This window comes from Pseudophryne corroboree, chromosome 5 (genome assembly GCF_028390025.1).
Source record: "Pseudophryne corroboree isolate aPseCor3 chromosome 5, aPseCor3.hap2, whole genome shotgun sequence".
Lineage (NCBI taxonomy): Eukaryota > Metazoa > Chordata > Amphibia > Anura > Myobatrachidae > Pseudophryne > Pseudophryne corroboree.
The window spans coordinates 269,304,779-269,326,666 of NC_086448.1; the positions used below are offsets into that span (position 1 = coordinate 269,304,779).

The 21,888-nt window shown below is 44.5% G+C and overlaps 1 pseudogene; it reads right to left on the bottom strand.

Annotated features, from left to right (window-relative positions):
• Positions 1 to 4,393: 4,393 nt before the first annotated feature.
• LOC134929789 (5S ribosomal RNA) lies at positions 4,394 to 4,511 on the bottom strand (annotated as a pseudogene).
• Between the last annotated feature and the right edge of the window lie 17,377 nt (positions 4,512 to 21,888).

A 21,888-nucleotide genomic window follows, 5' to 3' on the forward strand; every position in this document is an offset into this window, starting at 1 on the left:
AGGATTACTCCTTCCCAATGTGGGTGTGTTGGTGATGCGGAATCCTCTGGGGATCTGCCGTCGTCGATGATATTCTGAAAGAAATTGGCCATGAAGTTTTAAATCAACCTCTTTTTGGCGTTGTTTAATAAGCTTATAGAAAACATCGACCGGTGTGTCTGCAGGCAGAGACTCAAAGTCAATTTTTTCAAAAAGAAACTTTTCAACCTCTTCATCAGTAAATGAGATGGTTCCCTGTTCTGCCAAAGACAATAGCCCATCATCGAACAAATATGCTCCTTCTTGCGTCATATTGAGGCGATTCGATCACTTCTTAAATATTACTTTGAATTTACAAGATCAATCGTATCACCGTCTCAAAAGGACTCAGATATAACAAACAAACAAAACAGACACAACTTAGCCCATAAACAGTCAATTCTCACATGTATACAAATTAGCGCAGATGGGTATCAGGAAACCAGAGAAAAATCCCCAGCACTATACACAGAAGAAAGTCCTGTACTCGCATCCAATTTTTCAGGGTGGGTGCTATCCCAACAGAACGAAGTCCGCTGAATATATTGGTGTCCACACAAGTGGCGGGTGCACTCTCACAAACGTACTCAAATTCTGTAGTAGATATCAGTTGTTCTTTATTGTAGCCTCATAAATCTATGTTTCGACCCTTCCACAAGGTCTTTTTCAAGAAAGGCAGTACGATATCTTTATTATTTCATGATGTACAAAGTATAAACAATGCCTAAAACGAATACAAAAATGAAAAAAGACTCAGCCTCCCAGGCCCCTTAATATTGGCAGAAAAACTGTATGAACTGGGCTTAAAATACCCTGTTCATATAGTGACTATGGTGTAAATTTAATATAATTCCACAAGACCACCTTCAACCAAGGTGTAATAAATCACCAAAAAGTGTTCAAAGGAGCCACCTTAGTCCCTACTGCAAGAATAGCGCTTATTCACCAAAGAGTGCCTTATTTCACCATTTAACCCACTCATGGGAACCAAGCTGATATATACTCTCATGCAAAACAAAAAACAAAGCGATCACTTACACATAGTCTTAAAAACGGGATCGCAATGTCCAGAACCTGTAGATTGCCAACATTGCATGTGGTCCTGAGTCACTTAGTTCTGCATAGGTCCAGTGGGCTGAGTAAATTACACACCTGATTGATTAGTTTACATGAGAATCTAAGCGCTGCTTGATATATACTCGTATAGTCACTGCTGAAATGCCCTGTTTTGAGGATTCTATGGTTGCGTTGAGTGGAACGCATGACGCGACCACCTACGATTGTATCAGGGCGGGAACGAATGGTAGAGGAGTGTCCGCCGTGTTAGAGATACACGGCGTCCACTTCCGGAGTTGTGGAACGCACAGCGTCATGCATCCGGTTCAGTGGAACGCAAGACGCGATTGAGCATGCAGGCTTCGGATTTAGATGCCGGCTGAGAGCGGCGCTCGCCCTGTAGTTAGCTGACATCCAGTGGGTGTCTGTGGCTGGTAGACATTTTTCACGTATAGAGCTGGCTGTTTTGGCTGTGGAGCGATTTGTTTATGAGGATGCACTTCCGGTCTGGGGGTATAAATACCTCCGTGGTCAGACAGGTCCTAGCAAGCGTCCTGGGAACACATGGCAGGCTCCAGTACACGGTAAGCGTTGTTTGTTCAGATGTGCTGATTGAAGTCGTGAGACTTGTACACTTTGAAGAGTCAACTTTTTCTTAGTAGGTTTGTCTGAGTTGCCGCAGTGAAAAATATGACCCCAGGATGCTTCATATCTTCATAGCTATTGCTATAGGTAACGATAGATTTTATATGGATATCATCCTGTTTGAAATGGTGAAGTTTGTTTTCCCGTTGTCTAACAGTTAACTTTCATGCAGCTGCCATAGGACCACATGCAATGTTGGCAATCTACAGGTTCTGGACATTGCGATCCCGTTTTTAAGACTATGTGTAAGTGATCGCTTTGTTTTTTGTTTTGCATGAGAGTATATATCAGCTTGGTTCCCATGAGTGGGTTAAATGGTGAAATAAGACACTCTTTGGTGAATAAGCGCTATTCTTGCAGTAGGGACTAAGGTGGCTCCTTTGAACACTTTTTGGTGATTTATTACACCTTGGTTGAAGGTGGTCTTGTGGAATTATATTAAATTTACACCATAGTCACTATATGAACAGGGTATTTTAAGCCCAGTTCATACAGTTTTTCTGCCAATATTAAGGGGCCTGGGAGGCTGAGTCTTTTTTCATTTTTGTATTCGTTTTAGGCATTGTTTATACTTTGTACATCATGAAATAATAAAGATATCGTACTGCCTTTCTTGAAAAAGACCTTGTGGAAGGGTCGAAACGTCGATTTATGAGGCTACAATAAAGAACAACTGATATCTACTACAGAATTTGAGTACGTTTGTGAGATTGCACCCGCCACTTGTGTGGACACCAATATATTCAGCGGACTTCGTTCTGTTGGGATAGCACCCACCCTGAAAAATTGGATGCGAGTACAGGACTTTCTTCTGTATATATATATATATATATATATATATATATATATATATATATATAAAACACAGTAGTATCTTTATCTCGCGCCAACCTAGAAGCGGCACCACGGGAGAGATCTTTGTTGGGAGACCTCAAAAGCATACAAGAATAAACACAAATTCCCAAGTGCGCTAAAGTGGAATGTAATTACACAGTTCTTCCAGCGTTATTTTCGTCGGAATGTAGACTGGAGGGTATTTAAATCTGGGGACCTGTAACAGACACCCCTCACCAAATAGTCACCCAAACAAGAGGCCAACAGGCCAATTAGTAAAAAGTTATTTTAATAACGTATACACAGTTCAAAGTATAAAATTGTGTCAATAAAATGCAACTAAAAGAGTACACAGCCAACACGTTTGTAAGGTGGAATCTAGATATCCCCTCACCTTTTGTAAGGTGCGAGCTCGACAGGGAGTATCTTTACAGACTAGGTTGTGATTCTCTGACTGACAAACCCAACGCGTTTCGTCTTATCGACTTCATCAGGGGTAACTTGTTTGGGGGGGGAATAAAAATAGTGGACTATTTGAGAAAAACTGCTACTTTAAATTGGGAAAATTATATGTATGTGGTATGTAAACAGTACCTACCAAATATAGGAAAAGGCTAATTTGCTCATGATGAATTAATATAAAGGATCATAACCTCTAATGTACGGTTATTCAGAATCTCCTATATCTGGACTTAGTGGATGAAGCTCTTATATCAGGGCTCCTGATTAGAGCTTAAGAGGTATTCCTTCTTAAATGTGTAATCGGTTGGATAATGGTGTTTTGTATAAACGACCTTAAAACTAATTGGGCGTAAATCCTTACAGGGTCGCCTAGGAATACTATTGGTTATAATCTCTTAGGAGTGCTGACAACCATATGTCGGCATTTTTGCAAACTACCTAAAGTGTGGTGTCCAATTTTAAATTCAAGACTATTTCTGATTCGGATGTTGACCAACGTACAACGAAATTCAAGAATTATATAGCTGGTTTAACAATCTCAAAAGTATAAGTGGTGTGGCTTCCTCAATAGGTCTCACAGAATAGATCCTGGGAGAGATTTGGCTGCATGTGGAAAGTGGTTATTCACTATAGCAGAGCTGGTGGCTTCCAGTTCCAAACAAAAAAAGAGAGAGCGACCTGGCACCGGTATAAATTGTAATAAAGTAAGAGAAACCAAAAATTGGACAATTGTTGGAAAGGAAAAACCTTTCAATTGTAAATCCTATTGGTGGTGCGCCCAGAGCTAGAAAGTACATGTACTTGAAAACTGGAGAGAAAGAAAGCTCTTGTGTGGGCGCACTCTTTAGGAGAAGAAAGAAAAGATATTCTTCAGATACGAATCGGAAAGATATTTAAAACATATATTTATTTGACAATTAATTAAAATAGTATCCCACTGAGATCAAGATTTTTTTGTTTTTTAATAGTTATATCAAAAGAGAAAAATATGCGAAAAAATAAGTAATGTTCTGGTCTGAATAGTCACATAAGACAGATTAGAAAGGTTGCAGACACCTGATAGTCTGACAACCGTTTCTCCTGACCAGCACAGAAATTCTGTGTTAATAAGACCAAGCAGGAAGATCCAAAATGCTGTCTTTGAAAACCCACTGAGAGGGTCAATACTGGACAGATTAATGGTCACCTGTTTTTCATATGGCACAATTTGTCAACATATCTTATACATTCCTGAACGTATAAAGGTAGATGTGAGATTTAGAAAGGAAAGAAGACAAAGAGAAGACCCAGATTGGGTGGAGGGATGGGGGAAAGGGAAGGAGTGAATAATGGTGATACTGCTGTTGGTGTCCACCCTTGAAATGAAGGGGAATATCCTTGTCTACAACACCAGGTATTCCCAGGGAGTCTCCTCTCAGGTACTAACCTGGCCCACCGCTGTTTGGCTTCCAAGATCGGACGAGATCGGGCATTGACAGCGGGGTATGATAGTAGAGAGGATATCTACCAATGAGAGTGCACCTATATGAGAAAGGTGAAAGAATGAGATGATAGAAAAAAATTGGGTCTGGTAAATGTGTGGATCTGCTTTCCACGTTAGGCAAGGTGAGTCAGTCACCATTGGTGACGTGGTGCACCCTGGATCGTGGATGAGAGTCCACTGAAAAAGGGGGTGGGCCAGTGAAGATGGGAAAGAAAAACAGAGAAAAGAAGAAAAAGAAAAAGAAAAGGAAAAAAGAAAAAAAGAGTGTACAGGAAAGAGGGAAGGAGTATCTACATATGGAAAAATTATAACATGAAAAAAGGCGTCAGGTAAATTAGTGAATCACAATACAGATGTCAGATATGTTCAGTGCATAAGCACCTATAGGTACAGTAATACGGATTCACTGTTGATATGAGGACAGTGCACCTGGGCACCGATGAGTATGGTGATATCAATTCACTGTTGATATAGGAACAGTGTAATGTACTGCTGCAGGTGAAAGCTGGTGACAGAATGTGCAGCAGGTTAGTTAACCTATATACATGAGGATTATTGAAAACAAGGGGAAATCCCAAGGTTATAATCACTTGTATATCTAATACATTATACACATGTCCCCATAAAGATAAATATTAGTGTTAATGTGCAGCAGGTTAGTTAACCTACATACATAAGGATTAATGAAGAAAAGGGGAAATCCCAAAAGGTTATAAACACTAATATATCTAATACATTATACGCATGTCACCATAAAGATATGAATGTTAAGAATGATACTCATGGTGTCAAAATCCGGGAACCAATGGTGACCAGAAGAACCTCCATTGAAGAATCTCCTGCTGGGATCCGTGGAAAACGCGTTTCGCCCGTTGGGCTTGTTCACTTCCGGGATCTCGCATTAGCAATCTCAGTATAAGGTTTAAAAACCTTGTTAATTGGTATAGCAGCCAATGAAATTGTACCTACTGATTAGTGGGGATGATACGTGTGTGAGCTGTGGGAGCGTCTTCCCAGCGCTTCCTGGCCGACGTCACATGCACGTGATCGGATCAAGGTAACGAGGGAAGCTGCGCTAGTAAGCATGCGCGATGGAAACTTCCCTGTCGCCAAGGTAACCCGGTGCATGGAGCGGCGCCATATTGCAAGAGGGTATGCCAGGGGTTGATGTGAAAAATCACCCTGTAGTATGGTAACCATAGTGCGGAGAGCGGCACTCTGTTAGGAAACGGTATTGGGTAGTACCTTGAGTAGTGGTATTGAGGTAGATAGATATGTTATATACCATGAGAGATTAGATATGTGTTTTGGTGCTCACTATTGGTGTCACGCCGGTGTTACGGGTAGGTATTAAGGCTTATGGCAGAAGCTGTGAGAAAAAGGGGGGGCACTTCATTAGGTAAGCTGATCTGGGCATAGGAATAGGACGACAAGGACATGTGGCCCCTTATGGTACACCTGGACAAAAATATGGAAATTATGGAATGCAAATATAGAGATGATATGTGATGCTTGAAAGCTAAGCTTAAAAGGTGTATACTACCCGGAGTGTTGGGATCATAGGATTATTAAAGGAGGTCAGGAGAGAAAATAAGTAATATAGGGAATGTGAAATTGGGGAATTGGGGTGCTCTAGGTGAGAACGTGTGAGCGGCGCACTCCAGATCTTTGGAGGTTTATAGGACAAAAGAGAAAAAGAAAAGAGAAAACGAAGAAGAAGAGAAAAGGGGACATACCTGTGACACTGATAATCGGTTCACAGGGACGTGCTGAAAGAGATTGTGCCTGGGGTGCAAAGGGGATAATGTGGAATATTTGCGGGGACGACCTGGGTTGGAAAAAGAGGGGGAGAGAGTGAGTTGGAGGGGATTGTAAAGAAGAAGTTGAATGGACTTGTGGTATGCTGTAAAATGAAGTGAGGGGGGCGGTGGGTAGAATAACTGATGAATTGAGGGGTGACAAGGGAAAGTGCATGGGAACCTGAAGGATGAGAAGGGACTGGGAGATGAGAGATAGTGTGAGGTGCCCCCCTAAATGAGGAGGCCTTGGGTGTGGGACAAAGTGATGTAACTGTAAAGGAAAAGATGATAGGTGGGGATAAGACCAAGGTGATGTGAAAAAAACGTTATATACAATGTATGGGAGAGGCGGGGGTAGCCTGGGAAGAGGCGAGGATGGCGGATATAGGGGGGACCACCTGAATAGGTAAATAAGGGGTGGGTGGTGTGAAATGGGTGAGCTGAAATTGGAAGAATATAGAAGGGGGGGTTGGATTAGACAATAGGGGTGACATTAGATGATGAGAAAGTATGTCCTGGATGAGGGGCAGGACTGGGGGAAAGTAAAAAGGGATGCAGATAAGGAACAATAAGTTGTAGTGCCGCACCAAAATGGTGTCGTGTCTAAGGGGTTGACGTGGAACCTTTACATTAGTAAAGGTGGATGAAGTGGAAGGGAAGCAGAATAGATCCATTTGAGATCCATAAACATAATAAAAAGTGTTTATAGAAAAGCACCATAATTAATATTTTAATTCAGTCCATGGGGTCTTAGAGTACCGAGGCGAAAGATCCATTCGCTCTCTTTTTTGTACAATTCTTTGGTCATGTCGCCCCCTCGTATGCCCAAGTGAATCCGATCTAAGCCAAAGACTTTGAGATCCTTCATTAGACCTTTGTGTTGAAAATGAAAATGTCTGGCTACCGTAGTGAGTTGTCTCATCCGTTCCAGATCTTTGGATGCATTTCGAATGTTCCCCAGATGTTCTAAGACCCTCTCTTTTAGTTTTCGTGTGGTCATACCGACATATTTCATATTGCAGCTGCAAGTAATGCAGTAAATTACCGCTTGGGTATTACAGTTGAAGAAATGTGATATTGTAGTTGATTGACCATACTTGTCTGTGACCATATTGGTTTGAAGTATGTGTGTACATGCCTTACACTGGCCGCACGGAAAAGAGCCTGTTGTAACCGGCTTCTTACGTGCTGTGGTCAGGAGGTGGTTTCGAACTAGTCGATCTTCCAGTTCCAGCAAGTCAAACTAGCCGGCAGCACGTGGGGCAGCTGGAGGATTTATGTGTAAAATTATACTTCTCATCATCCCTTCTCAGACACAGGGGAGTGGATGGGGGATGCAGTCTCAGGTCCCAGCGGTGGCAGATCTGTGGGGTGGGGTGGAGTGGAGCTCCCTCTTTCCACCAATGAGAAAGAAGGGAGAATGTCAGTCTCCTCAGCAGATGCTCAGTGCACAATTGAATGCACTGAGCGGAGCTGCCAACAGTCTGCACAGCTGTGCAGGAAAACCCCTATACCCAGTGCTCGAAGTGGCGGCATGCCATACCGCTGTATAATACCTCCCCACTATGAGCACTGACATAAGGAGTGGTCAACTGAAGCCTGTATGGAACACACAGTGATTGATTAATTGCTGTTACTCTGAAAAGCTCAAATGAGTACTCATTTAATGTCCAGAGCATGATAAAATAAATATATATATATATATATATATATATATATATTATAGCTTGTTATATGGTACTGTATTTAGAAATATATTGGATCCTTGTCCTCCGCATGGATCAAAATAAACCTTCTTTATAGATGCTGATCCACTTGAAATAAATAATGCAGTTTCCTGAAGTCTGGTAAGATGTATTCCCCACTGTGGCTATTAGCATAATCACATATAGATAGAGACTAGCCAGGGTCTCTCTACAGTATACAGTATCCAGCCATACCCTTCCTCTAGGACAGTTGGAAACTGCTAAGGTATGGCGCTTGTTCCGTACACTTCCTGTAACTGCTCTGCTCCACTGGACCCAATATATTAGTTGGTAGACAGCACTGTAGGTAGCAGGAGGCAGTCATTACTCTGTTCTCTTGGTATAGGAGTCAGCAGACTTGTAGTGTCAACATGCAGCGGTAAGAGAAAAATCCCAGCGGTAAGAGGGGGCCGCTACAGTAGTTTTGTCCACTACTGTGGACTTTTTAAAGCTTTTCTTTATTCATTTACAATGTTAAAATAAAGTATTCATGCTCCATGGAATTGTAACTTCAGTGTTGCACAGGTTCAGTTTTTATTATCTACTTTTATAAAAGTCAGATAATTTGTTCATTTATTTAACAGATGCAAGAAATTAGTGAATCACCTGTTAATTGTTTTGCAAATATAAATACTCTTCTCTCTAAGGGGGACATTTATCACAGTCCACATCTCAGGTGCGGATGAGATGTGATCAGTGGCGGATTTACCACCATGCATCCAAAGCGGACGCACTCCTGCAAAGCGAAAATACACTCCCCCGTGGGCAGCGACTATTCGTTTGCGCGGCTGCTAAAAGTAGCTAGCGAGCGATCAACTCGGAATGAGGGCCCATGTCTGCAAGCAGGCTGCAGGAGAAGGAGGAGCTCTGACGGTGCCACTCTGTCCATCCTGTGCCAGGTGAGAGCGAAAGGGATCTTTTTCCTGTATCTTCCCCCATGACTGGTCTTAGTCACTGAAACTTAAAGCCAGCAACCTACAGCCATAGCAAATACCTGCTGCTGGCTTGAGTATACTGTATGTGCCTGTATATTGTAGGGGAGGGGAGGCGACCCTTGGATGCAGCATAGACAGGCAGAGGGGAGGGGGGAGGATACTAATGACACATAGTGAGACGCATAACTTTATTTGTGATTGTAGTGGGGTCTCTGAGCATGAGTGACAGTGCGGTAGAGTGAAAATGTGTTGCAGTGAGTGCTAATGTGTAACAGTGCAGGATGAGTGGGTATGTGTGACAGTGCAGGGTGAGTGGTCATGTGTGACAGTGCGGAGTGAGTGAGAATGCGTGACAGTGCGGGTGAGTGGGAATGCATGACAGTGTGGGGTGACTGGTCATATTTGTGACAGTGTGGGGTGACTGGTCATATTTGTGACAGTGTGGGGTGAGTGGGAATGTGCTGCAGTTAGTGAGTATGTGTGACAGTGCATGGTGAGTGGGAATGTGTGACAGTGCTGGGTGAGTGTGAATGTGTTGCAGTGAGTGGTATATGTGACAGTGTGGGGTGAGTGGGAATGTGTGACATTGAGGTGTGAGTGGGAATGTGTTACAGTGAGTGGGAATATGCTACAGTGAAGGGTGAGTGGGTATGTGTGAAAGTGAGGGGTGACTGGGTATGTGTGACAGTGCGGGGTGAGTGGAAATGTGTAACAGTGCGGTTTGAGTAGGAATGTGTTACAGTGAGTGGGAATGTGTGACAGTGAAGGGTGAGTGGGTATGTGTGACAGTGGGTGGGGATGTGTGAGAGTGAGGGGTGAGTAGAATGTATCACAGGGAGTGATACATTCTACACCGACTGGGGGGCGGCCTACACTGGCTGGGCAGGGGCTTGCCTTCCTTCCTGCTACAATCGGGTATGGGGACGGGGAGTGGGATAGAAGGCTTCGGTCACTTTAAGAGTCAGACAGGGCTGATAACAGAGGATGAAGCCTATTACATACTGTAGTAATAGCTGTAGAGATCACCATAGCCGTAACTACGTGTGAGCCAACGGTGCATTGCCCACAGTGTAGCTGCACTGTGGGCGCATCCACTGGCATACACACATGCCGCATAGGGCCGCCCCGCACAGGGGAGACCAGTGTGCAGCCGACAAGCTGCAGCGCCCGGCAACCTTGTCAGCGTGTGATATAGATTTGCTGCCAGGCTGTGGTCTCCATGCTGTAGTCTACCCCGCTGGCGCTGTTGTAGGAGTAGCTGCTTCCCCTCCCTCCCATGCTGTTGTCTCATGGCACCGGCCTCTAGGAGCAGAGCGGTGACTTCCCCAGTGCTGTGGGCTCACAGGAAGAGTGGAGGCTCCCCCGATGGCAGGCAAGTCTCTCCCTCTCTCTCTCTCTCCCTTTCTTTCCCCCCCCCTCCCTCTCTCACTCCCCCTGCCTAATGTGTAAAAAGGGGGACTGCCTGTCTAATGTGTAAAACAGGGGGACTCTGTCTGCCTAATGTGTAAAAAGGGGGACTCTGACTGCTCAATGTGTAAAAAAAAAAAGGGGGACTCTGCCTGGCTAATGTGTAAAAAAGGGGGACTCTGCCTGCCTAATGTGTAACAAAGGGGGACTCTGCTGCCGTAATGTGTAAAAAGACTCTACCTGGCGTAATGTGTGAAAGGGGCTCTGCCTGGCGTAATGTGTGACGAGGCTCTACCTGGCGTAATGTGTATAAGTGGTGCTACTGTGCGGCGTAATTTAAACAATGGAGACTTCTGTACAGCGTAATATGAATTAGTCTTATTTTGTTGCCACACCCCTTCCCCATGAAGCCATGCCCCTATATTTTTGGGTGCGCGCCTAAGGCAAGCACTGGCACGATTTTGTATTGGGGGGACGCTGATGCGGTGTCTTGCACACAGCGCTAAAATGTCTAGTACAGGAGATCACACAGGAGATCACACACTCCTGAGAAATAACAATAAATAATGTAAGGGGCATAATTCTGGAGCGAAAATATAGTGCTATGGATTGTCTGAGGAAGGGGGGCCCCAGATCGGTGTCTTGCTTAGGGCCCACTGAGGTCTAAATCCGCCTCTGGATATGATAAAATTGCCCAAATTCGCAATGCGATATTTGAATACATCACAAACAATGTATTAAATATCGCATGCACGGACAGAGTTTGCATGAAAGCTCTGTCCCTGCGAATCCTCTCCCTGAATTTCTTGTATTTTAATTTTTTTTTTTTTTTAAACCCTAAGACTATGCCTGGGCATACCCTCTTCCCACCTGCCGCTAAGCTAAGTAAAACATTTACCTGAACCCAGGACTGGTGATCTGTAAACTCCAGTCATCTGATCCTGTATTCCTTCTCTATGACCACAGTCATCTGTTCCATGCAGTAAACCGAGATGCTGGCCAGGACTTCACTGCAGCTCAGTTCACTTTACAGATCAGATGACTATGGTCAAAGAGAGCATAGTGATTGGATCACTGCAGGGCCATAACCAGGGGTGTGTGACATGTGTGGCTGCACAGAGGGGTGGTATTCATGTGACCGACGGTCGGGAGACCGACGGTCACATGACCTCCTGCTGCTTCCCGACACCCACTATCTCGATGGTCGGCATGCCGACCAACAGGGACTATTTCCACTCGTGGGTGTCCAGGACACCCATAGAGTGGGAATAGAACCCGTGGCGACCGTAGGTCGCCACCGAGCCCGCAGCGTGGCGAGCGCAGCGAGCCCGCAAGGGGCTTGCTGCACTCGCCTCTCCCCGCCGGGATCCCGGCGTCGGTATGCTGCCGGGATCCCGGCGTCGGTAAGCTGACCGGCGGTCAGGAGACCGCCGGTCAGCCATACTACACCCGCACAGAGCACAGTGCTCTGTGGGCGGCACCGTCCCTGCCCCCAAGTCCATGCATCTGGCTAGCAGAGTGCCTTGAATAGCAACCAGAATCTCTGCTGCATTGCCGCCCAGCCTGTCCTTTAGACATTTTGGGCAGACACACTGCAGTCTGTGCAGCCCTCCAGACAGGTGCATTTTAAGAGACAAGGGGACTAGCGTGCAGCCTCCATTGCAGGCCCCCTCCTCTCCGGCAGCTCGTAGACTCATAAATACGCAGGTCTCTGGGAATCACTCGGAAATGACCGTGGTGACCATTTTCCAAGTGATTCGTGCTCGCAGTGCAGGGCCGCCTCTGCGGGAATCCGGAGGGTTAAGTATATTATATGGGTGCGGTGTGGGCCCCCCTCTGAATCTTGGGGCCCGTGTGTACCGTACACACTGCACCCATTATAGAAACGCCTATCCCCCCAGAGCATACTGAAAACGCTCTGCGCCGTTCTGCACTTACCAATGTCAATGGCCCCACCCCCTCCATGACATAATCGACCGGGGTAGAGCTCGGAGTGTGGCCGGCACAGGGCTCAGTGAAGTCTAGCAACAGCACTGGATCACTGATCACAGTCCCAGGGTGGACGTAAGTGATTTTATTTTTATTCTAACTTTTTTGTTATAATCTGTGATTAACCTGTGGTCTATCAGACACACATGGCTCATCACAGGTGCCTGCACAGAGCTCTGCTTTCATTGCCAGCAGGTTCTAGATGGCTGAGCTAGAGTAGGTGAAAGGGGAGAAGCCCCAATAACACCACATGAAGATGTCGTTATTATTGCAGGGTTCCCTCCAGTATTTTTTTTACAAATAGATTTTAGTAAATTTGAGAAGATCATGGGATAAATGTAATAGGGTGTGACTTTTAAAAAGGTGTGAGTTTATCTCAAAAAACGTGCGTGTGAAACTCGCACATGTAATCGGCTGCGAGAACATGCAAACTCACATTAAACTCGCATTTTCTCACCTTGCCCAAACTCGCATCCAAAATTAGTTTAAAAAAAAACCTAAATAATACTCCTGCTTCTGGCTGGTGAGTTCAATGGAGCACATTACTGTAAAACATTTTTAAACTCAGTAAAAGGCCACTATCACTAATTAAACCCCTAAATACAAATATAAACTTATCTTAATTAAAAAAAAAATATATACAGTATTTTGTAATCAAGATTTACTAAACAAAAAAAGTATCACAAATACAACATAAATATGTAAATGATAACATTAGAAAAAAACAGAATTATTGTTTTGGGCCTGTGCTACCTCTGCCACTACCTAGGCCTTTAGCTAGCCCACCTTGTGTGCACACATTGCGCCTTAGGGGACTGGTTGTTGGAGTGGTTGGGAGACTGCTAGCTGTGAGCTGCCATTGTTGCCCTTTGGCCTGCAAGCTCCTTTGAAGTCTGATAAGTGCCTCCATTTGGCCCCTAAGAGCCTGACTAACCTCTAACAGGTGCATATCAATGTAATGGGCCATTCTTGTTCTTGTGCCCTGTGCCACTCTGGTGACATTCATTAATTTGCACAACTGGCTACTGACGGCGTTCATCCATTGTGTCTGAGTGGCCATAAAGTCCACCTGGATTTACAGAAAGTTCTCCAGGGACTGTGCCACCTTTTCAACAGACGGGGTGGATTGAGGTGTGGGTGTGGGTGTCGGCTCTGGCGGAGCTTGCTGTTATTCGGACAAGTCCATAATAAAGGTTGCTGCAGTGTCCTTTGCCGGATCAAATGGAACAGGCATGAGTATTATTTCATCCTGATGCGTGAACTCCTGAATGATGACCGATCTTGGTGGTGCACAAGGAGGACCTGAAAAGTGGATATTAATGTTGTTTTCATACTTAAAACAAAAAAACCTATACCTAGTCATTTGTCCCCCCTAACAATTGTATATATCCATACCTCTGATGAAACCGCCCCTTTGAGAGGCGGAGAAACGCGTCAGCTGACTGAATTTTGACTGTGGAACGCAGGTGGAACGCAACCGGAAGCCGGAAGCTCCGAACCCGGAAGCCACTGATCGCGGCCAAACACAGCGTCTCCTGCAGCTCAGGGCTTGCTGCCCCTACCGCTCCTCTCGGCAAGTAAGTGGCACAGGAAGGTGCAGACCACTACCAACTAAGCAGAAGCCCCCAGCTTTGGGGAACCGCCGCTGAGTGGCCTGTCCGTTAGCCAACAAGAGTGAGCGAGATCCACCCACGGATACAATACAGACGTGGACAGCAACTGATTGCAGTATATGCTACATATCACCGGATCCACATATGACCAGTCCGGACTTGGTGAAGTATAACAGGCTTTATAAAGCAATGAACTGCTTCTACTAATTCGTTATTGAGCTCAAAACTGTGTTATAAGTACTAACGATCACTAACAGCCGGCATATGCATATTAATTACACTAATCACCAGTTATCTTCAGGATTGCCAGCAAGTTCTGAGCGTTTGGACATTAGTCTTTTAAATGTTTTACTAATTTGATGATTGTTTTTATACTGTGATATATATAGGATCTAAGTTATATAGTAATTACCCGGGAATAATATAAATAAAATTTGTATTTACAAAACCAGCAGCTGTTGCAAATATATCTTTTTGGAGCGCCCACATTATTGTGTATATCCATACTTGTGCACAAATGGTTACAGTAGTTACATCATTAAGTTATTGTTTTAATCACACTACTGTACAAGCATGGTTTTCAAGTTATTTTTGGATGGGAAGTTTACTTCTTAAGAGACACCTCTCCGCAGCAGTTATTAATTTGATGCCTCATAATAGTGCCCTAGTTAATTTCTTATTGTGCAACATTAAATTGCCCCAGTTCATATTAAGTAGCATAGTGTCCTTCACATTACAATGAGTATATCACATTATTTATAACACATTACAGCATTACCATTATAACATTCACTGCACACACTTCTCAATGAAAATGTAATGTCACCTAATTTTTGCTGGCCAGACAAATCTGGGAAATTGGTATACAACTTTATAACCTGGGTCCGGGCCTCCCTATGTCTCCGGGCCTCATAGCAGTGGCGCCTCTTGCATCCAGTATAGTTACAGTACTCCCATGTTTAAGACTCACCAGCCACATTGTCGTCGGTTTCACATCGTTGACTTTTAGCAGCCTGGGAAGAATGCCGCTTCTGTGGCCCATCTAAAGTAGGAAATCAAAAAGGGTGAACATTGTACACATGTGCAAATGGCAGTTCCTCTGCTAGGGTTCCTCATACTCATCATCATTTTGGGATTACATTAGTGGTATTTAATCAGTAACAGTTTATCAAACTAAAAAAAAGGGTATAACACTATGCTCAGACTGAAATAGGTTGGTACAACTAAAGGGTAAAAATCTGGTTACTCATCAGGTCGGCCTTGGAATGGTGGACGGTCTGTGTCCTTGATATGGGTGCCAGGAAGGATTTCAGTTGGTATCACCTGCTCAGGTCCTCCTTATAGGATGTGTAGTGGATGGGTGCTGCTTGGCCACCACCCGTCCTGCTCGATGCCAGCAGCTCCTCTGCCAGCTTCGCTTTCAGGATGCGCGTCGTCACGTCATTGAAGTGTTTCTTGACGTTCTTCACACAGCTCTTGCAGGAGCTCATCATTGATGACATCACACATGCCCACCATAATGCCTTTTGCAGCCCATGGTTGTGTGATGTGACTGAGCTCCTAGGAGTCTTCCATGCACTGACACCGGTGCACAATTCGCCATATATGAAAACTAGAGATGAGCGGGTTCGGTTCGTCAAGATCCGAACCCCCCAAACTTCACTTATTTTACACGGGTCCACAGATCTTCCCGCCTTGCTCGGTTAACCCGAACGAGGCCGAATGTCATCATCCCGCTGTCGGATTCTCGCAAGATTCGTATTCTATATAAAGAGCTGCGCGTCGCCGCCATTTTCACTCGTGCATTGGAGATTGAATGGAGAGGACGTGGCTACGTTCTCTGCCTGAAAAGCTCCATATCTGTGCTCAGTGTGCTGCAAATATCTGTGCTCAGTGTGCTGCAAATATCTACGTTCTCTGCCTGAAAAGCTCCATATCTGTGCTCAGTGTGCTGCAAATATCTGTGCTCAGTGTGCGGCATTGTGGGGACCACCAGTATATAATTATAGTAGTACAGTACAGTAGGCCATTGCTGTATCTTGCAGCTCCGTGTCAGACTCAGTTCTAGACAGTATCCTGATCATCAGTGCTCAATATCTGCTGCATTGTTGTGTGACCAGTATATACTATATATATATATATATAGTAGTACAGTGCAGCATTTTGGTGACCACCAGTATAGTAGTACAGTACAGTAGGCCATTGCTGTATCTTGCAGCTCCGTGTCACTTCAAGTATCCATATCTGTGCTGCATTGTTGTGAGCAGTATATATATATATATATATATATATATTGTAGTACAGTGCAGCATTTTGGTGACCAACAGTATATAGTTGTACAGTACATTAGGCCATTGCTGTATCTTGCAGCTCCGTGTCACTTCAAGTATCCATATCTGTGCTGCATTGTTGTGAGCAGTATATATAGTAGTACAGTGCAGCATTTTGGTGACCACCAGTATATAGCTGTACAGTACAGTAGGCCATTGCTGTATCTTGCAGCTCTGTGTCACTTCAAGTATCCATATCTGTGCTGCATTGTTGTGAGCAGTATATATATATATATATATATATATATATAGTAGTACAGTGCAGCATTGTGGTGACCAGTATACTACAGTACAATAGTCCAGTGCTGTTCTCGCTGCTCAGTGTCAGTTCTCCGTAGTATCATCAGTGCTCAGTAAAATCAGTGCTCAGTATAATCAGTGATTGATCAGTATAATCAGTTCTCAGTATAATCAGTGCGCTGTTAGATGTGTGCCCGTTTTCCGCCATTAGTGCATTGGGATTTAGACAATTGATGAAATTATTGTGTTTCCGGTACAAAATCCCATCTAGATTCCACTTCACTAGGCAGGCGATAGCAAGATTTTACCAATTAATATCAGTGATTTATAATTAATTATTAATTACAGTGATCTTGCCAAATGATTCCAGTGATTTTGTCATTTTCTTCCAGTGATTTGGACCAATAATACCATTGATTAGAACGAATAATTCCTGTGATTTTGTCATTTTCTTCCAGTGATTTGGACCAATAATACCATTGATTAGAACGAATAATTCCTGTGATTTTGTCATTTTCTTCCAGTGATTTGGACCAATAATACCATTGATTAGAACGAATAATTCCTGTGATATTGAGGTGTTTGTGTCGCTTAGCTTAGCCGTCCAGCGACCACAGTGCACCTCTTTTTCTCTTTTCTTTGCATCATGTGCTGTTTGGGGCCAATTTTTTTAAGTGCCATCCTGTCTGACACTGCAGTGCCACTCCTAGATGGGCCAGGTGTTTGTGCCGCCCTCTTGGGTCGCTTAGCTTAGTCATCCAGCGACCTCGGTGCAAATTTTAGGACTAAAAAATAGTATTGTGAGGTGTGAGGTGTTCAGAATAGACTGGAAATTAGTGGAAATTATGGTTATTGAGGTTAATAATACTATAGGATCAAAATTACCCCCAAATTCTATGATTTAAGCTGTTTTTGAGGGTTTTTTGAAAAAAAACACCCGAATCCGACAAAATTTTTTAAGGGAGGTTTGCCAAAACGCGTCCGAAACCAAAACACGGCCGCGGAACCGAATCCAAAACCAAAACACAAAACTTAAAAAATTTCTGGTGCACATCTCTAAAGAAAACCATACGTTCTATCTGGATTTAGTCTTCTCAAGGATCACTTTGTTTGAAACTAAACATCTTGTATGTAATGTAACTTGCATTCTGATTTGCAAGATATTCGTGGACTTCGCTGCCAGAAATCTTGCATTATGTAATGTTGCATGCGAGTTACGTTGGCACCATGAAACTCACACTCTACTACATTTGTGAGTTTTGTAACAAACTTGCACTAACACTTGTACCCTATTACTTTGCATTTTGCCCCACATTTTCTATTACAATTACGAGGAAAAGTAATCTGCTTACTAAAAAAAAACATGCAAATTTAAAGGGATTGGAGGAGAATTTTGTGAATTCTCCTGTAATTGGCCTTTGAAAGAGGCGGAACTACCATTGGTGCATTCCACCATGGACCCTAGGATCTAAGGTGCCCAGTGTTGCCGAGCGCAGCAATGAGTTTTCCCCTGGCCGGCCGCCTTACAATTTTGAGCAAATTCTGATAACTGGCCCAGCCCAGGGAGCAGGGCGGGCCCCACTGCCTGAGGAACCTGCCCATTAGAGAGGCGGTGCTGACCTTGTATGTGTGCAGCCACATCACTCTGCCATTTGAGCCATTTTGATAGGTGAATCCGGCCACTTATCAGCACTGATGATCGCAACCGTGTACTGTCTCTAGTTCACAAACGTCAATTCTTTCTGATTCACAGCTGTTTGTGAATTAAAAGCAGTTCACAGCTGCTGTAACTGGTGCTATCTGTTACGTTCCTGATGCTCAGAACTAGAAAGATGTTGCGAAGTGAGTCCAGAGCACCAGGACGTGACGCTGAAATAGGGATGGAATGGGAATAGCCCCTAGCACCCTACTTCCGTTGTTTTACCCATGTGGTCAGTTCACGCCTGAGTGACGATGGTTTCTTGGGCCCACGGCAGACGCGTTTGAAGGGCGGATTAGGTCTGCCCAACTCCGATGCCCCCAGGTCTTAGAGTGAGACAAGGCGTGAACCGAGACAGGATAATAAAAAGGGGACCTCTAACTAAAGCAAACAGAAGCTAGGGGCTACTAACTACCCTAAAACTAAATATATGTGCGGCATGCCGCCAAAGGAAAAGAACAACAAAAGATATCACTGTCCACTCCCCCACACGGCACCGCCGAGTTCCGGGGAGGACAATGAAAAGCGGAAACCTCCGCAAAAACCACCAATACAAAAATAGTACCAAAAGGACTAAGCGGCCTAGGCCGCAACACGCGGCAGAAGCCGCTACTCACGAAACCGGGAGAGAACCCCAACAAACGAGAACCCCCAAATGACTGCAACAGGTTCACTTGAACAGGAAGGATTCCCAGGACCGGCTTCAGAACTCCAGGACTAAGGAGCACAGGGAGCAGGATCGACCAGATACAGCTGACCAGGAACAGACGTTACAAGGCAGGAACAGCATACAGGAAGCTATCACCGGCATCTGTGCCAGGAAATGAGGGAGAATATAACAGGGAGCCTTCCAATAGCTGCAGCGAAGCTTAATTAGTGATGTCGTGCAGCTGCCCCGCTGCACGACCAGAGCTGACAGGTGTATTGATTGATAGGAAGCAACGGGGAACGTGGTTCGTCTGTGGCGTCCCTGTTGCTAACAGTCCGGCGGCTAAGCGCGCACTGCGTCCCAGTGTTGCCAGGGACCCGGCGGCTCAGCGCGCAAGGCGTCCTGGCGTTGCTAGGTGCTGGGCGGGCAGGAAGGGAGGTGCAGCGGCCGTGAGCGTTGCTCGGAAGCAGACCGAGCGGCGCCGCGGACCGCCGCACCTAACACTGTCAGAGCCTGTCTGATGAGTGCCAAACTAGGAAAGCACAGGGGACAGGGTCACCTGTTCATCCATTGCCTCTCCCCGCCACCCTGTGCCTCTCTCCATCACCCACTGGTGTGTGGCATATTATGAACTTGGGGTGGGTCGGAGGAGGGGGGCCCAAAGAATAATTTTGCACCTAGACCCGCCACTCATAAGTTCTGACACTGCCCTTTGATACATTTCTGTGATACTAAAATAATGTGAAAAGGGTGTGAAAACTCTAGTTTTCACATTATTTTAGTAAAAATAATATTGATAAATACTGTATGCCCCTGAAGAATGGTAGATATTTATACAAAGGCAAAAGAGTATTTCAAAGATGTCGGAGATATGATCAAAGAGAAGCACAAATTTGGGGAAATTTACAAGATCATTGCAGAGCCTTTGAACATCCATCATAGCTCAATGCAGTCCATTGTACAGATACAGAAGAATTAAACTACGTGCTCAGGGGCAAATGTAATAGCCTGCGAGCTGCAGGCTGTGTGGGAATTCTGGCAAGTCTTCCCGTATTTTTAAAGTTGCAATCATTTACAGGGCAAAACCAACTGGTTATGCCTTGTAAATGCCTGTCTCTTTAAAAATATGGGGAGGCTCGCCAGAATTCTAGCGCAGCTAGCAGGCTATTACATAAGACCCTCACTCGTTAAATCAGACTGCTTCACTAAAACTGGGGAGGACGTTTGTCTTTCAATGGGATATCTTTCCAAAGTGATATCCAAACAGAAGACAGACAGTAAATAGTCAATAGGTCAATAGGTTGACACTAAATGGTCAACTGGCAACATGTCAACATGGTTGCCATGGTCAAAAAGTTGACAGTTAAATGAACATCATGGACTTATGTTGGCAGGGTCAAAATGTCAAAAGGTTCAAAAGGTTCTACATGCAAAGGGTTTACACATAAAAAGGTCAACACATGTTTTTTCAGGATTTTTATGGTTAGAGTTAGAGGTTAGGCACTTAGAGTTAGAGGTTAGATTAGGCTTAGGCTGCGGGACAGAATGGTTAGGTTTAGATACTAGGGGAAGGGTTAAGGTTACGCACCAGTGTGAGGTTTAGGGCTAGGATTAGGCAGTGGAGTATCTATAATGGGTGTAAGGTGTGTGGTGCACATGGGCCCACACTGCACACCCTGCACCCACTTCTGAATACGGCGTTGTTGGAAGCAGAACTTCTGCAGAGGTCAGTTGAATGACAGTTTGGGGGTGGGGAGAGAGTGCAGAGGCCAGGATCTCTGTCTTCTGATGGAGATTTCCTGGCCTCATGGCTGTGGGGGCCAACTTGCATGACCCCATGGGTCACTCAGCTGGCCGGTGGTGAAGTAGCACTGGATCACACATGCATGCATGAGGTGTCTACTTATTGCCAAATCTGAATCAAGCCCCTTTATCGAAAGAAATCTTACATGGCATCTGGTACAGATGTGTCCTGTTGTGCCTTGGCAGCTGGCATGGAACCCCACGCCATGCATATCATAGAAATGTGGCCACGTACATCACACTGCCAGCCAAGATGCAAAAGGGACACATCTGCAGGGGCATAGCCAGAACTTAATGGGCCCCATAGCAACACTTTGAAGGGCCCCTGTCCTGTTAATTTTATGTCTGATAATAGTGCCCTAGTTCATTTTCTGATCCACAGTAGTGCCTTAGTTAATGTTATGTCCCATAGAAGTGTGCTACTATATTTTATGAACCACAGTAGTGTTCTAATTCATATTATGTCACATTGAAGGGCTGCCTGTGCACATTATGCAACACAGTATCCCCAATTCACATTATGATACAGTTCATATTATGCCACACTATAGTGCCTCCACTTTATATTGTGCCACATTACAGTGCTTTAGTTTATATTATGTATCAGTATAATGCCCTCCAGATCATTTTATACCACATAAAAATGAGCAGGTCCAGGGGCCCAATATAAATAGATATATTGTAGCCCCCAAGCTAAAAGTTTGTAAGTGCACCTATGTATCTACCAATGTTGTAAAAAGTAAACTGTACAACAAATTTAATTTTGACAGGGAAGGTGGGCCCCTCTCAGGTCTGTGCCCCATAGCAGCTGCACTATCTGCACTTATGGTAGCGACGCCCTTGCACATCTGTATATTAGGATATACCATGTAAAGAAATCTTCCAGGATTTCTTTACATAATCTTGGAGGAAAGGTAGTTTTGCTGTAGTGAGGAAAGGGTATCTCTTGATGTAGGTATACCGGAATTGTGACAATTACAACTTCATATTGATAATTGATTTGAACACATGTGCTAATCCTCGTCACCTCCACGAAACTCACTCTCCAACTTATATAAGCATCTCAGTGATAACCAATTTTCATTCAGTTCTAAATTCATGCTGGATTGGGAGAGAGGTTTGAGAGCTTTGGTGGTGGAAGTTGACTAGCCAAAGAGATTTCATAATACCCCTCATAGGGG